The 17483-nt window shown below is 47.1% G+C and overlaps 1 long non-coding RNA gene across 1 annotated transcript in view; it reads right to left on the bottom strand.

Annotated features, from left to right (window-relative positions):
* Nucleotides 1-14634, bottom strand: part of LOC128146145 (uncharacterized) — a 68195-nt gene extending 53561 nt beyond the window's left edge. The window contains exons 1-2 of the long non-coding RNA XR_008236688.1: nucleotides 14537-14634; nucleotides 12403-12461 (exon numbers count right to left, since the gene is read on the bottom strand). This is a non-coding gene — a long non-coding RNA (uncharacterized LOC128146145). The remainder of the gene's footprint in view (nucleotides 1-12402; nucleotides 12462-14536) is intronic.
* Between the last annotated feature and the right edge of the window lie 2849 nt (nucleotides 14635-17483).

The raw sequence follows: 17483 nt of genomic DNA, 5'->3' as shown, positions 1-17483 counted from the left end.
GCAATAAAGCAAACAGGCAGACAAAGACTTCCTGCCATAAGGCAATTCCTGAATATACACTTTTCTTTTTAATAACGTTCTGAAAAATTTCAGCTAGAACATATACATATATATTTTAATGCAAATGATGCAGTATAAAGAACAGAATAAACCCACACCATTCAGATGTTTCTTGCCTATCTAAATACAGGGTTTTATTTCTTCAGCAGAAGTTATCTGTCACCTTAAAAAGTATTATTTAGACTGACTTGATGACAAAGTATCCTCTGTCAAGCCTTTGATTTAGTTGATGAATAAAGGAATGTGATCCTAAAGTATCCCTAGGCTGTGTTTTTGTTAATGCATGGATTTCCTCTGGGTCCATTCATCCTCAAGGTAGGTGTACTGCAGTCATGCACCAAAGTGTCAAAAGACCTTCCACAGAAGATATTGACCTATTTTAATCTGATCCATGTATAAATGCAATGGAGCTACCACTGGGAATAAAGTGAACCAAAGATGTATTTTTAACCCCTTTATAGCACCATACGCAGGAGGAACAAATTTGCATCAAGAATGAACGTATCCTCAAAGACTTAATGAGAATGTAGTTTGCTTTAACTGGATCTCTTCCACTGATATTAAGTCATGCGAAATGCTACCGCTTACGAAGGAACCAGGCACATCATCTCTGCAGTTTAGTATTGCTATCAGATAATTTTGACCAGCTATTTTAAAAAAAAAAAAAAAAAAAAAAAAAAAAATCAAGAAATGCCAAAATGGTAGGCTTCACCTAGTCAGCTTTCACTCCACTGTACAAGATACCGATTTTAACTCAAATATAAAAAGCACTGCAACGTCTCAAACCGCAAAGAAAAAAAGCTATCCTTAAGGATGGCAATACCCCAGCATTAATTGCGTGATGAAATTTTTGCATACGGGGAGGTGGGGGGGGAGAGAGCGAACGTGTCAAGAATCACCTTCTCGTGCTGCAGATGCATGCTGCAGCTGTTTGCTGGCTTTCGACAAATGAATGAAAAGTGCTGCTAATTCTTCCAAGACAAATGTAACCGATTGGCTTTGTTGCTTGCTTGCCTCTGCGGCTTTTGAGACCACGCAAGTACGCTGCAGACGCGAAATCACAGGGTCTGGCTGTATTAACTGAATTACAGACAGCGCTGATGTGATCATCTTCATCTCTCTCGCGCTCTCTAATTATTTATCCAGATCAAGCCTGACTGCTGGAAAATTAGCTCTCTACAGGAGGTAACCGAGCTGAAAGGTTCTTTTTACCAAGAAATGATGGGCTGGCCTCTAGCAGTACATACGCCAGCATGCAGTTGTAAGGAAATGTCACAAGATGTAAATTTGCGAGTAGATTTCTCTTTCTCCCAGAAAAAGAAATAAGACATTTTTAGAACATATGAAGATATACATATATTTATACAGACACACAAAATAAGTAACCATCCAAATTCCTGACCCCTAACTTAAAAGGATTTACATGAAATGGGAAGAGAGGAGATGTATATTGGCCATACCCTCTTTTCATTGCTTTATATGTTCATTCCCACTTGCTTGTCTACAAACAAGTTCATAGTATTTCACTTACACAAGGATTTCACTTCCTGCCAGCAACTGCAATGAGACCAAGTTCTAGCTCCGATGCTTAGGGGGGAAAAAAGACAGCAACATTTTAGTCACTTACTCAAACCAACTTACAGCAGAATGAACAAAGCATTAAAAAAAAAAAAAAAAGAGGATAATAGTTTTTTTAAGCTCAAGATACTGCTTTAGCCTGTAGCAATCTAAAAGCAATTGTGAATATATTTTTATTTTCCATGTATTTATTTTTTTTTTAAAAAAAAGTGTTACTAAACCTGCCAGACAAACCAGGGTAGTCTAAAAGGAATAACTTTGAAATTATTTTCCAATTAGCAAGACAGTCATTATGAGTCAATTTGCTGTACTGCATGCATATATGGATATACACATTTTTAATACACTTTAACACACACTTTGGTCCAATTCTAGTCACATATAGGCCAGTAAAAATTTTGGTGCTAGAGAGCTTTAACTTACCATCTCAAACATTAAACACACAAAACATTGATATTAAAACAATGCAGCTGCATGAAACACAAATATGCTAATTTTGATACTGACGAGCTTTGGAACTTAATTGTTTAAAAACTAAAACAAAAAAAAAAAAAAAAAGGGGCAGCAGAATCTAGGCTGAATCTCTTTGCTTGCTGCATTTGCAGCAGTTTCAGTATGTCAAGCCTTCCCCGATGTTTTAATTGCATTGGGTGTTATGCATGCCAGGAATGGGTGAGAATAGTTGTCAACCCACCTGACTGCAGAACAAAGAGCATTTTTTTTCCTTCCAGCATTTGTTACTGATGCTTGAGCCACACCCTGTCGTCCTTACAGAACACGCTCTTTCTCACATTTTCCTTTTTCCTACTCACAGGGAGAGACAATTTCTTCCCAGTAATAAAATATTAGCCATTCTCTGGAATTACTACGTTGGGTTTCACCTTTTATTGAATCCCCCACGAGTTTGTTTTTAAGGGAGGGAGAGGGGCTGCAGGCACAGCTTCGTTTCCTGCAGGGTGGGGAGTCCCCAGGCCGGGATGCCTTGGTGACCCCCCCGCAGCCCTGCTCCCCGTGCCCCCCTTGGGACGCTGCTGGCAGACAAGGGGCCTCACCCTGCTCGCCCGGTTGCGGGAGAGGGCACAACCGGGCTGATCAATCCTGTGATGAGAGGGCAGACAAGAGAAAGAGGAAAGAAAAAAAAAAAAAAAAAGATAGACAAATTCAAAAGCAAGAGGGGAAGCCGCTGGGCTGGCTCCTCTTCCCACCAGCCCCAGGCACCCACCTGTGGGGTCAAAACCCTCGGGCAGCATTAACCCCTAATGCCGATTTTCCAAACTGTGCACTTCCCATCTCGCTCCCTCAAATCCTCCAACAGCTCAGAGTTTGCAAGGTTAAACTCCTCTTGGTCTGGGCAAGAGCCATGGAAAGGTTGTTCCCCCGCTGCTCTGAGCAAAGGCCCTTCTGTGTCTCGCTTCTCAGCTATGTTCCCCTTAGCACCACAGATCACACACAGTGCCTGGCCCCTCCAGAAACAGATACAAGAACAAAACCCCTTGTAGGTTAGCTACACAACACCCAGAAGCATGCTGTGTTTTTTGTAGATTTGTATAAACAAGGCATATTCCTGCCTTGACCTATTTATAACATAAGCAATGTAAAGCAAGATGCAGACAATGCGAGAACTGGTACCTGCAAAGGAACCCACGGCCTGTTCTTCTGCCTGCCAGAAACATATCCTGTATCACCTCAATTTTCTATTCCCCAAAGTCTGGAGGCAATTAAACACCACAGCTTCTAACACTGCCCTCACCAACTTTTTCATGAGGTTGTAGCAAGAACTCGGCTGCATTTTTGGTAGCTCCATAACACCAGGTAAGCCATGGGCATCCTTACAGCCCTTTCCCTCCGCATTTCCTGAGGCATCAAAGTTACACCTTCTGACCTAATCAAAGTAGCAGGAATTATGTTTTTCCCCCAAGTTTCAGGACAGGTGGAGTTAAAGAATTGCTTGACTTAGCCTGGATTATTTTTGGAAGCAGGAATAGAGGGTTTACTCAGTCTTTTCTGTTCCCCTGACAGCACATGCATCTAATGAACTTACCAACCCTAGCCCAACAAGGCAAAACGGTTTAAGAACCAGCAATGCCATGGCCTCTGTGAGGTTTGGCATAGGGCTTTTTTTGTTTGTTTTAAAAAGAGCTTTTGTTCAGCTGTTCCTTGGTATTTGATACGTTATCATCCACTAGCCACGCACCACCAAAGGGAAGCTGCGGTGCTCTCAGGCTATGGCTAGATCCTGCGTCAAACAGCACAAAGAAACTGTTGCCACTTTAACCTTTGAGATGCAGAGAAATAAAACCCCTTTAACTTTTGATCACATGATTCCTGAAAAAACAGCAAAGCCAGCTTAAAAAAAAAAATCAGTATATCCCAAGACACATTAGACTACCTACTGCTGAATGTTCTCATTACTATTTTGAAATGGGTTGTGGGTGGAGGTACCTCCTGAAGCTTTCTACTGCTGCTGCTGCCATTGCTGCTTATCGGGTATGTGTTTTCAGAAATCCCTGCTGCTAAGGAGCCTGAGCTTACATCTGCAGCTCTCCTGGATGCATTGAAGATGCAAGTTCTTGCGCAACTTGCAATTCACAGCACCATTGCACAGGGATGCCAGCCTGCGACAGCACCCAGATCTGCTGCAGGCACAGCAGCAGCCAGGTTAGAACAACAAGGTGAGCCATGAGGGGAAGTCATCGAGACTGGGATGGCAACTGAGAAACGTGGGTAGCAGATTATGTGACACTGATGTGACTAGGCAGGCGCTGACAGTCAATAGGAAAAACCCCAAACACACTTTCCAAGAGACAGCAGATTAGTGGCTTTTAAGGAAGGCACCTTGGTGGTAAAGGCAGCGCAGTACAGGAGGAGGGACTCACACACCAATTCCACAGGCTGGCTCCACTGCAAGTTGCCACACATTTCAGCCAAGCCTTGCAAGGATTTAATGCACAATGGACACAGATGGCACAACATCAGCAGCTGCTCTCCTGCAACTGCTGGTAGTGACTGGAGGTCCTGCATGTATCACTGGGGCCGTACGGGTACCAGAGAGCAGCAGATGCATCCTGCTAGATGCCCCTTCGCACTCTGGTTTCTGACAGAAGAGTTTGCTGAATTTGCATGGAGCCTCCAACCTGTTTTCCTAACGCTGTTGGATTATCTTTTAAACTGTCAACCCTGCTCAAGATTTACGCAAATGGGCTTTATACAGTCACTTTAATATTGCTGAAAACATATCTGGAGGAAAACTAGGTCTCCAGAGTACTGACATTGCATGAATAGGTAACAAGCCCTAAAATAAAAAAGCAGTACAGGCCACACCACAGCTCTCAGTATAAACAGGTACATGAATACTCAACACCTTTCTAGGAGATGCTAATGGTAAACCTGTGCAGTTTATCCAGTGTGAGGTGACTCTTTCAGTGTAGTAGTTTTACCTGCTGAAACCAAAAGCAGAAAACCAGCATATTTTAATGGGAATAGAATCGATCTAGCAAGTACCAGGACTTGTTAGTTTTTAGATTGCAAATGCGCTGTTAATTCCATTACTATTCAACCTTTGCACCTTCAAACAGGCTGTTTGCTGTCCAGCTAGACACCAGCCTCCTGGCACATGGAGGGCAAGAAGCATGCTCCCAGGTCTCCTGCGCCTGGTGTGCTCACAAGCCCCAGCAATCCCCCTGCAGCATCCAGGTGACCCACCAGTTCCCTTTTCTGACATATGCTGCACCTTCCCTCCCAGAAAACTCTATTTGCTTCCCATCAGCTTTCCCTGGAAGGAATCTTAAGCCTGATGACCTTTCTGAATACAAGCCCTCCTGCCCCCCCCCCTTTTTTTTTAAATAATCCCTATCTCTAATTGTGCTCAGGCACACTTATTTATACCACTTTTCATTCTTCATGCAAATTTCAACTCTCTGTGCAAGTGTAAAGTTGTTGCTGTAGGTCTTTGGGGATCTTTCCCTCCCTCCCAATTCCCAACCTCCTTTTCTTCCTTTGAAATCACTTTCCTACTTAAAAAAAGCCTGACAACCCTGCAAGCTGTTTCTCGACCATACCCAATCCTCCCATCGCTTTGTCAGGAGCATTGGACTGTCTTTTACAGTCAGAGACAGTGATGATAAATGACAGCCTCCATAATCCAGCAATTGATGCTGTCCAGGGGCGAAAGCCACAGGCAGATGTGGAGCCTTCCTGCTGAGCACACTGCAGAGGGAAGAGGGCACATCACTCACAGCTGTAAATCCCATCCACACTCTGGTTGCTCGGCTCCAAGCAGCATCAAAGCCCCCTTTGCAGGCTAGGAAGCACACAGCTCTTCCCAGTCTTCTCTGGCCAGCAGACATCGCTTTCACTTAAAACACAAAACAAGGAAAAAAAAACACCTTCCTTTCCCCAAAAGAAGGCTGCACGCAACCCTGTACACTCCCCATTTCAGCAGCTCTGATACTGACAGCCAGCTGGATAATGCATTCAAATGCTCTGGGGATCTACCCCTTTATCCAGGAAAGCTGTCCCTGTTTTTTTTGAAGGAGCCCACAGTGAGCAGGTTTTGAGGAGTGGAGATTCAAACCATGCTTCCCACCTCACCCCTACAAAGGGGGTTATGAAGCAGGAGTGCCAGCCAGGAGCACACTGTACTTCTTCCCAAAGCATCACAAACATCTTTACAAACATTAGACCTCACAGCATGCTCACAAGAAGTCGATAAATGCCATTTCCACCACCTCACCCAATTCTTTGCTGGAAAAGCAACGCTGGAGGGAGGCTTATCTATGCATCCAAGGTCAGGCTTGGCATCTGTGACAGATTGAGCTGTCTTAAGTCCCTGTACATCCATCCTCCAATCCTAGAGTTAGTCACCAGGCTGCGCCTCTAACTTTTAAAGATGAAGCTTTGAAGGAAAATGTTTTTGTTTTGTTTTGTTTTTTTACAGCCTAGCTAGAGAACCACTAGACGATGTGATGAGGCTGTACGTCTGGAATTAGCTGCAACATCATCCTCCCCTTTGGGAGCAAGCTTTGCCCTGCCAGTGCCAGCTCCAAGCTCCTCAAGCTGTGCCCATCCTCAATGGCTCTCAGGACCAGTAACATACCAGGACTGGGGCAGGGGGAAAGCAGGGCATAACTCACACTGGAAGTACCTGGGTTTTGTCCAGTTTTATGTCTGGTCCTTCCTTGGCTCACTTGGACCTGATCATCAGTCAACAGCAGAGATTTAAGATACAGCCACCAGCATCTTCACCAATACAATACCTACCACAGCATGCTAAGAGTGTTTCCACCATGCTTCCAGTAAACCTGCAAGTCCTCAAGGGTGACTTGCAACCAGACTAGTTGAAGCTCTAGTACTTGCTCTGGCATGGCGAGGCTGCCAATTGCCTCTGTGCAGCTGTGTGACATGCACAGCATGAGTCACTTAACTGCTAGACAGAGTTTTCTTTCTTTAGGGTAGGGTAACCCTGTTCTGGTAAGTTATCTAACACTGAATTGGAAAGCAGGTGGTAAGAGACTCTTACAGTGTCTTTTGCAGACCCTCCTCTCTCAGGAGGACACTGTGCAAGGGGAAAGGGATGCACAGCCACTATATGACTGCCAGCGGGGCACACGTCACCTCAACTGCAGTCAATAGCACCGTTCTCCTTGGCTGCAGTGACGCCAGTGCTTTCTGTGTCAACCTTGCAAATATTTAAGAAGTCTTGATGAGTCAAGCGGCTCAGGATGAAAGTCCATAGCATGCCAGCAAGCTGAGCGAAAACACTCAGCTTGTGCTAACAGAGCTGTTCAAGGATGCAAGAAGTGCAAGGTGCATCTCAAAGCAAAGGGCTCTCAGCTTGGCTAATGGGACCACAAACCAGCACAGATGAAGGACTTGGGGCAGAGCTTGTGCTGCTGCAAGCACAGCCAAGACAACTGGAGGCAGCCATTTTACTGCAATACACTCCAAAACTGCCTGTGTCATCATTACCTTGATAGTTAACCAAAACAGTAATAATAATTTACAACTTTTCTTTCAGTTGCAGTCTAAATCTAGACTAGATCTGTCTTCAGAAGCATTCTAATTTAAGCTCGCACTTTAGTAAATCCTTAAAATAACCTATTTCTTATTTGTCAGCTTCCGAGACGAACACTGGTTTTCACCAGAACAAAGAGCAGCCAAAAACTCAGCCAGACCTATCCTTCACCAGGTAGGGTCCACGGGGGGGAAGGTGTGACCCACCAGGACACCAAGGAACTTGGGTCCAGCCTTGCACCTTCTTGCAAATAAAGCCTGCATCATCATCTAAGACTTGCATCCCTTTGTATGCTACCCCTTAGTACAGAAGATGGAGAAATTAAACCCATTCAGGAGGGAAAGCAGTCTTTCCCAGTGAGAAAAAAAAATTACCATTTTATCTCATCTCTGCCTTCCTTGTTCATGTTTTTCCCTCTAACACTTCAAGAAAAATTAAATTCCAAATTTACACAAAAATTAACAGTATATTGCTGAATTACTAAGGACCACATTCACTACAGAAGACGAACAGCACAAGTCCGCAAGAGCAATCGCTCCTTTACATCAGCTAAAAAGGTCACCATTTATTTTTTTTTTATCCTGAAATTGATGGTTTTGCTCTTTGAGGACAAAAATATTAAAATGGGATCAGGCCCTCCAGCTGAAATAAAACAACAAAATCCAAGTCTGTTGGCTTGTTAGAAAGGCCAAACTTCTTCCAAAACACTCCTAATTTTAATTGACTTATATGCGAGACAAGCAGCTAAAAAGAAAAAAAGAACAGACTCCCAGCTATTTTTCCACACAGTAAGACCCGCTCGGCAAACAAAACCGTATTCATTATTTACCTTGGGGCAGGACCCAGAGTCCTTAACCAGGTTAAAGGCCCTATTGTGTTAATCTTTACATTAGTCCAATGTAACACGCACCATATTTAAACAAAATAATGTCAATCCCTCTTTAGTAAGGGGGCTGGGATGGGGGGAATGACACAACACCAACCCCCTCCTCCCTACACACACATTGCAGTATAATCTGCCACCTTCTATAAATGCTGCCATTTGTCTTTTCTTTAGATGCATTGCAGGAATATTTCCATATAAGCCCTATTATAATAAAAACGACAGTGTGACAAACAGCTTTGCAAATAGGTCTGCTGCTCCAACAAAGCACAGACACAACACACTGATTTGCAGAAATACCTGTATAATTCACAAGTGCTACTAGTTGATTTGGAATCCAATAAATTTAGGTGGTCGCTTTATCTTCTCCATCACGATACCTACTTCCTTATACAGAGCTGAAGAAGTAGAGCATGTGCTCTACTCACGCAACCGTTCCCCCAATCCCCTCCTTCTCCTCCCCTCCAATTTACGCTGATTACAGGTTTCAAAGTCTTATAGATTCATTTTTAAGTTCTATTTAAAATGCTGATTTTTACTTGTTTCCTTTTCATCTAGATCAATACTGCACAGATTATAAATACGTACTGTTTACCATTTATACTTTTTCATCTTAGCATTGAATATCCTACAGTAAGCTCAAGAAAAATCAGTTCCTGGATAGCACTTACATTCCCCCTCTTTAGCCCATTCCCTATTTTATCTATAATACAATATATAAGCCTGAGTGTGTTCTATTAACGTAGGCACCCATTATAACATTCAGATATTAAGTGCAGCAGAGGAACTGCATCTCAAAACGTTTACTGCTCTCTTTAAAGTTTGGCTAATTTTATGATGATACTTCAGCATATACATTATTCCTTGCAAAACAGTGCCCCAGTGTTAAGACATCACCACATCAGCTTTCTGTTCAGTCTTCACGGAGAGATGAGAAGCCACCATTTTCTTTCCGATACATGCAAATTAAATTGTTTGTCTCTACAAAAAGTGTAAACCACAGAGAATTCTGCATTTCAGTGGTGATACTGTCACCTAGCATTAAAAACAAGTATTAATTTGTAAATGAACCTCCTCAATCGTGTTCAAAGGAAGTAATTAAGCATTTAATGGACTAACAAACCAGCACAATTATTAGTTTTATTATTTCCAAGGTACCTCACAACCATATAAAATTCCCCTCCCACTGATGATCTTCTGCATCAGAATAATCAGACTCTTGCACTACACAATTTTCAATAGATTCAGGCTTACTGGAGTCTTGCACAAGCTATACAATTTATACCATTTCAAATTTAGCAAAACTAAATTGCTGCTTACACATACCTGGGATTATTAGACCTGATTTTACATTCTAGAGCCTTAAAAAAAATAACAGCGTCTTGCAAGCATCCTGCTTACGAAACGCTACAAATTCTTTAATAATCATGCAGTATTTTCAGCGTTTAAAGAAGCTCAAATTCACTTTTCTAGCAAAAGCATTTAAGAATGCCTTATCTCATTAAAATAAGGTTTTTAAACAATGCCTACATTTAACTTACATAATGCACTAGGTTTTCTGTAATTATCTAGTAATTCCAACTATTCAGTAATACAGGAGACTTAAAGTGCAGCTTAGGAACAGCAAGATTTGTATTTTCCAGCAACCCTGTGAAACTCTGGTGAAGTTAATTCATTGCACTGACAAGAAAAGAAACCTTAAAAACAGTCAGGCAAAGTAATTTAGCAGCTGTATAGAGAGCTTTTCTTTTGCTCGAGGCTTTAATAATTTCAACAGGCACTATTTCACAAATAATCTTTCAAACTCTGAATAGCCACACTGCGATAGGAACCAAAGCTGCAAAAGTCGTGGCTCTCTAGTAATGCACAAAAATCCCGACATACCGGGTGGCAACTGAAAGATACATTAATTAACTTTGTTTTCCTGTCTTTAAAAAGGTCAAGTGGGATGCTGATTACCAGACAATCACTGTTTCAGACATTTTTATTAGACAAAAGGCTTACAGTTAGCACTGCATTGTGCCCCACCCAGCTGGCTGAGAATTGTCATCTTCTCACTCCATTAGGCTGTAGGGCTGTATTACAATTTTCTAATTAAGCATCCCCTCCAATACAGGCATCTGCCTTAAAAGACACACTCTCTTCTTTCCCTCCCCTCCCAAATAATCTTTTGGCAGGTCAGACTCGAGGAAGAAAAACCCCATGAATGAAACAATGAAGGAACAGGATAGTACTGACCTTTTCCTGCAATAAGGTCTCACATCTCTCCCTCCTTTGCTGGTTTCTTAAAGTAGGAAACCAATTCTTTAAAAATGAAGAATTACCAGAAAAAAAAAAAACCCAAAACAAAACAAACAACCCCACCCTTCTTCAAAGCACCCACTCCCCCCCAAAAAAACAGACAAGCCTATATTGATCAATTATTTTTCCCCCAAATATCTTGAGAACAAGGATTTTTACACACAGAGTCCCCGCATCTACCTCACTCTATCTGTGTATGACATATTAAATGTAAAGGCTAAAACAAGATGAAGTAAATATGATTTCCTCTCTTTGCACCATGCATATGTATTGACACTACTACGCAAATGCACAGTATGCGAAAAGAATGTTAAAAACTTTACTTATGAAATCCAAGTTATAAGATTTTCAATAAACACATGAATTTAACCACCTAATTCATAAGAATAGTAAATGACGAGTTTCTCATGAAATAATGTCACATTTACTTAATCACTATTTATGTGACTGATTTGAGGCAGCCATACCTTAACACTGAATACCAACTACACACTGTGAGAAAATACTGAAGACACTGCTAAAGTACAGAAGATATTTTCTGTTTTCGAAACAATTTCAAGTAATATCACATTCTCCTAGGTCTCTCTATGTACACTCAGTTTAATTAAAAAGAATTTGTACCCCTCATCTATCTTTTAAAACGCAGGCCCAACAGACTAGCCAACAATAATATTAATGTTAACACAAGTCAAAATGGAGCATCATTTAGCCTGATGTATCGAAGGGAAAATAAGCAGATAGGACACAGTTTTCACTGTGGAAGGCCCAATTCACCCCCTGCTTCTATTTCTAAAACTGATCTTATGAGCATCTATTATTTATCCCCTCTACAGCACCTTTTTAAAACCTATTTTACATCTCCAGACAGCCATCAGGCATCTATGCAGTACTAAGTTTTCAGAAATGTGGACTTCTTTTCAAGGTAAAATGCAGGCATATTAAGAAGAATCATTACTTCTTACACTAATATTTCCCAGCATGTATTTGACAGAATCCTATTAACCCACAATTACTTAACCTGTGGTGAAATGCGACCAACTCCCCCCTTCTGAACGGGCATTTAATACATAGATGTTTCACACTGGTAAGACAGTTTATATTCTTAATACATTAAAAACACTATTTTCACATGAAATAAGTTGTATTTGTTATCATACCTTAGTTTTGCTTTGTGGTTTTCATCTATTCATTGACTGTTGAGTGGTATTAATTAAATTCTTGGGGTACCTACCTTCTGACATTTCAATGGCTCAAAAAGGCCATAACATTGCCACAAATTAATTGAAATATATCTCATTCTTTCACAGGGAATAGGTGCTGGGATGCGAGCACTGGAAATACAGGCAAATTCTTTCCTAGGTACCATTTTTTTTTTTTTTTTTTTTTGGTACGAAAGGCAGAGCCTTTCGGATATTACCCATGATGCCTCCCAACCAAAAACATCTGCAATATGCTACGTTCCCCATTTGTCGCAATCAACCCGCCTATTTAAAGAGGGGGGCAAGAAACCATTAATCTACCAAAATCCACACACACGAGCATTCATAGGAACACCTCTTGTACTTACACGTAGCACCGAGCCGCATGCAGGAAGGTAGCTGTGGCAATGCCAACCATGTTGAAGACCTGTAAGACCCAGGTATTTGTGAAGATGTTATTTGTTGGCTTTGCGACTTTCAACCATAAAACATCCCCCACTTCCCCAGAACCACCTATGACTTGGCTAATGATGCTCTAATTTTAAATATGGTTTGAGAGAGACAGGATAATGAGAAGCGTTCTAGGTATTTTAACCTCTTGATGTTACAGCTGTAATGCGAGAACATTTAAGAAACACCTGAAATGCATGTTCATGAATAACTATTTCCTTCCTGCTAAAGCAGCAAGGAAAAAAAAAAAAGCAAGCCTTTACACCATGCATTTCACACCTTCAGGAGGTAATAACCCTGCTTGGTTAGGACAAACGGTAGGACATGCGAGGTGATGTTTGAAATCAAGGTCTCCTCAAACACTCTTTTGCCTCTTCTCCCCAAGTAGGTCGCCCCTCTCAGCGGATTTTGTGTAATTGGGCTAGTTTGTTAGAAAGCAAAAAGAACCCATCCTGCTGCATAAAGCGCGTTAACGCCTATGCTACAAAGAGAGCTAGTGCTCTACTGCAGGAGGAGAGGGCTTGTTAAAAGGGAGCATCATCAACTATTGCCATTTTAAACCTCTTCCAGGTTGTAGCAACCTGGATTTCTCAAAAACACTTCAGTAGAAGCAGCACAGCAAAGGCATTTTCTGGTGCTTCCCTGTTACTGACTGCACCAAGCTACTGCTTGGTCACCGAACCACGACTGCACGAGGGAAGCCGAGCTCTCCTTATCACAAGCACCCAGCGCAGAAGCTTTACGTTGTTAACCCCCCCCCCCCCCCAGGTTACAGCGAGATGTGCTGTATCGGTGTGGAAGCCTGATTGCTCATTCCCCTTGCGCGGTCCCTAGCGAGAGGTGGGTGCTCTGGGGCGCTCCCGCAGAGTGGGCAGCGCCCGCCTTGCTGGGGGAACAGGCAGCACCACCGCCGTTCTGGAACCTTCCTGCACGCGCCAGCGCAGCACTGGCATCCCACAACCTGCCCGGCAAAGGCATGCTCCCAGAGAGCGGCTGCTCTTCCCAACACACCGACAAGCAGAATAGTTTTTTTTTTTTCCTATACTGGATTTCCCAACAAAATGTAAAAAAAAAAAAATTAGTTGTAGCTTTTGCTCGATTCTCGCGAGGCAAAGAGTGGCTAGAAGGTGATGCTTGCAGAAGTTTGGAGGGATTTTAACTAAAAAAACCCACCACCCAAACACCCGAACCCCCAAACCCTCGCTCGCCGCCCCCTCCCCCGACAACACAGGTATCGCAAAACCATCTTCCCCCGCAGCTGTTCGCAGGGCGGCGAGCCTTCGCCACCCTTCCCCGTACAGACCTGCCCGGCGCGGGGAGCGAACTTGCCGCCTCCAGCACCCGAGCGCACCGCTGCCGGCAGGCTGAGGCCGGGCCACGCGCCCCCGCTCCGGCAGCGCGCCCGCGCGCGCGCGCGCCCGGCGCCAGCCCGCGCGCAGCGGTGCGGTGCGGGGAAGGGCAGGTCGCCAAGGCGAGCCTCCGCGCGAGCGTCCTCACCGGGCCGCGGCAGCACGGGAGCCCGGTCCCCGGGAGCTTGCCTGCTTTTTTTAACGCAACTTCCCGTTTTAAGGAGTTCTAGAAACTTTCCGGTAAGAGCCCGGCCGGGCCGGGGGCTGCGCCCGCGGGCTGCCGTAGGGCAGGTGCCGCCGGGCGCTAGCTGCTCCCACCGCCCCGCCCGTCCCGGCTCGCCACCCGCGCTCCTCCGCGCCGGCACCGCGGCCCCGTGGCGGGCAGGGCGAAGCCGCTCCGCTCCCCTGCGGCGGGGCCGGCCAGCCGGACCTCCGGGGATCGGCGGGGCTCTACCCACCGGCGCGGGCAGCTGCCGGCCGCCGCCATCCCCAACTCCACACCCCCCGCCGCCCACGCCCCCAGCCCCCCGAGCACCGCAACAGGTACGGCCCGGGCGAGACCCCCGCGGCCGCCGTCGCCGCCGCCCCCCGGCACCTTCCCACGGCGGCGGCGGCGCCGCTCCCCCCCCCACCCCCCCCCCACCGGGGGGAGGAAGGGGGGGGCGGGGGCCGGAGCCCCGCGCCCCGCCGCCCGCGCACTCACCCCGTAGCAGCCCTGGTGCGGTGCGGCTCGCCCACCTGCCGGGGCCCGGCGCGGCGGCGGCTCGCAGCCTCCCCTGCTGCAGGAGGCAGGCAGGGGCGGGGGCGGCGGGGCCGTATATACCGGGCACCCCCGCCCCCGCGCGCGCGCGCTCTCTCGGGGTGGGGGGGTTGGGGGGGGCGGTTCGCGCGCGCGCGCACCGCCCCCCCCCCCCCCCCCGAGAGAGCGCGCGCGCGCGGCGGTGATCAGGTGACGGGGCAGCCCCCGACACTGCGGAGCCGGGCGGGCCCCGCCGGGCGGCGGCCGCGGGGGGGGGGGGGGAGCGCCACGCCGCGCCGCGCCACGCCACGCGCTGGACGGGCGGGGTTCTAGAACGCCGCCGAGGGGGGCGGGGGGGGGTCACCGAGCCGGCGTTCTAGAACGGAGCCGTTCCCGATTCCACCACCACCCCGCCACCCCACCCCCGCGGCGTTCTAGAACGCGTCCACCGCCCCCACGCGCGCCCGGCGCTGCCTGCCGGCACGGCTGCTCGCCCGCCCGGGGGGGGGGACCCCGTGCAGCAGCCTCAGACCGGCGGGCAAGGCTGCCGGCCCGCACCTTCGGAGGTGCCGCCCTCGGGAGGGGGGGGGAGCGGCTGCCCTGCCCTGCCCTGCCTCCCCCCGGGGGTCGGTACCGATCGCTTAATAGCGCCGCAGTGAGTTCCCCGGTGGCCGGAGGGATCCGCGGCTCGGGCGTGGGGCGGGCCGGGGAAATAAAAAAAATTGGTGCGACAAGGCCTTTTTGAAGCGGGCAGGTGGGTCCCGCGGGTGTGTGATCGGCGGGCGGCGCGGCGGGGAGCGAGGGGGCCTGGGGGTGGGCGCGGCGGGAGAAGCCGCCTCTGCACCCGCACCCGCGCGTTTTGCTCGCGGAGGGAAGATGCCGGCGGTTCACGCCTATGAAGGAATGAGTTTAAACACATTGACCCCGGCGTTGTCTCTTCTTAAAAAGCGGGATCAAGGGGGCTGCAAAATCCCATTAAAACGGATTGGCAGCCCGCTGTGAGGATGAGCTGAACGCTGGATTTTACAGAGTGATGCCGGTGCACCTCTGGTTCTGAAGATCGGTTATTTGGCGCAGCCTCCTAACGGGGGGGGGGAACCCCCTCTGCAGGGGGATGGGATCCTGCCCTGGGCCTTGCCCCCTGCGTGGGGCACCGGAGGGGCTGCGGCGTTGGCCGACACGTGTCCCCCAGGGCTGCCCACCTTTGAAATGCATGCCTGAGGTTGCCAAGTTGCCTACTTCAGGCTCCTGTGCCCTCTATATGGGCACTGGGGTTGCTGCTCTTTCATGTAGCAACCCACCCCCGGAGAATGCATCCCCGCTTTCCCCCCTTGCCTTCTCTGTGCCTGCGGTGCTGCCGATCCCCCGGTTTTGGTCCAGCCAGAGCTGGGATGAACTACCGGGGGCACCCACCTGCTTCAGCAAGGCACCGAAACACACACAAGGGCTGAGCAAGCAGCTGCGGGCTGAGCAACACGCTCACGACCCTCGGGAATTTTTGGTTTAAAACAAACGCACCACCCCACCCCCCACAGACAAGACCCCAAACCCATCCAAATGCTCCATTTGCCCCTGTTTGCCAGACCAGCCAGTGAATGCACCTGCCCCACTGACGTTTTGTCCCAGGCTTTTTTGGGGTCCACTGATGCTGGGGGGCAGGGGACAGGCATGGATTGAAGCCCTGACTCTGCATTTGCCTGTCCCACGCCAAGTGCTCCCAGCCTCCTGCTCCTGCCCTGCTCCCCTGGTACTTCTTGCCTGCCTGCATGGCACAGCAGGGCTGGTGGGCAGCCCCCCTGGCCCCTCTGCTGCCATTTCTGAGCCTCTGCAATTACTATTAGCTGCAGAGCTTTATGTGCTTCCCATCCCTGCAGGGTGTGGGTGCTGTGTGGCTCCCCTCTGCAGATGGTGCGTTTTTAGGTAGTTCTCATAGAGGGAAGAGTGCTGGTACAGGGCTGCCGCTCCTGGGTAGGCTTATAGCCCCCTTGGGATCAGGGCCCTTTTGGTGGCATAAAGTATGGCCAGACTGATGTGGAATCTTCCCTCAGAAATCCTTAGGTCAAAATGTGTTTAATTCCATGGATGTTTTAAAATTTCATGGAAATATTTTATTACTCATTTCAGTGCTGCAACCTTTACTCATTTGTGTAGCCTCTGACAGGGAGGTACCAGAGGCGTGTGCTGGGTTGGGCCTTTTCCCCTGATGGAATAGGTACCCTGGACATTAGTGCATTAGCATTTTTTTCTCCTGGAAAATTCTTAAAACTTTAACCTTGCAACTTATTGCCATGTAATTGTAAAGCTGTGTTTTTCCTGCTAGAAATTTCTCATAGGAACTTGTCTCCCTGACATGATCCACTTACTGTTTTTCCTTGTCAAGTGCAGGCTTGTTTTTCAATAAAAATAAAAGCAAAGAGCTAATTCTGAAATCCTTAGTCAGGCAAAGCTTGCACTGAAATCAAGGGGAGTCTTGTCTCTGTGTAAAGATTGCAGGTTCAGGATCAAAATCATTATAATAAAACATTGTCACAGGAGCAACATCTCCCACTTCTAAAATAAACATCTTTGCTCCAGTTAGGTATTTATGTAGCAACAGGAGACTATTGATTTAGGAAAGCTTTCTGGTGCACAGATACTCTACACGCTTACTGCTACTAAGAAGCAGCAAAGCTCGGGAGGAGCAGGTTACAAAAGAACTATAATGCAAACCTCTGCTCTCTTTTGCTCCCAGCAGTACTCGGGTAAAGCCTCTGGCTCACCTTCACCTGAAACACCCTTTCACCAGCTCTTCTCCCTGTCCCATGGCTGCAGAGCTGACAGAAGTAAGCATCTGCCCGCAGTGGGGACATGGGACTTCGGAGCCTGACAAAGATACTGAAGAACAAGGGCTGCATCCCTGCTTGAGTATGAT

The sequence above is a fragment of the Harpia harpyja genome, chromosome 1 (genome assembly GCF_026419915.1).
Source record: "Harpia harpyja isolate bHarHar1 chromosome 1, bHarHar1 primary haplotype, whole genome shotgun sequence".
Taxonomy (NCBI): Eukaryota; Metazoa; Chordata; class Aves; order Accipitriformes; family Accipitridae; genus Harpia; species Harpia harpyja.
The sequence above is the reverse complement of the archived record's forward strand: the minus strand, read 5'-3'. Positions and strand labels throughout refer to the sequence as shown.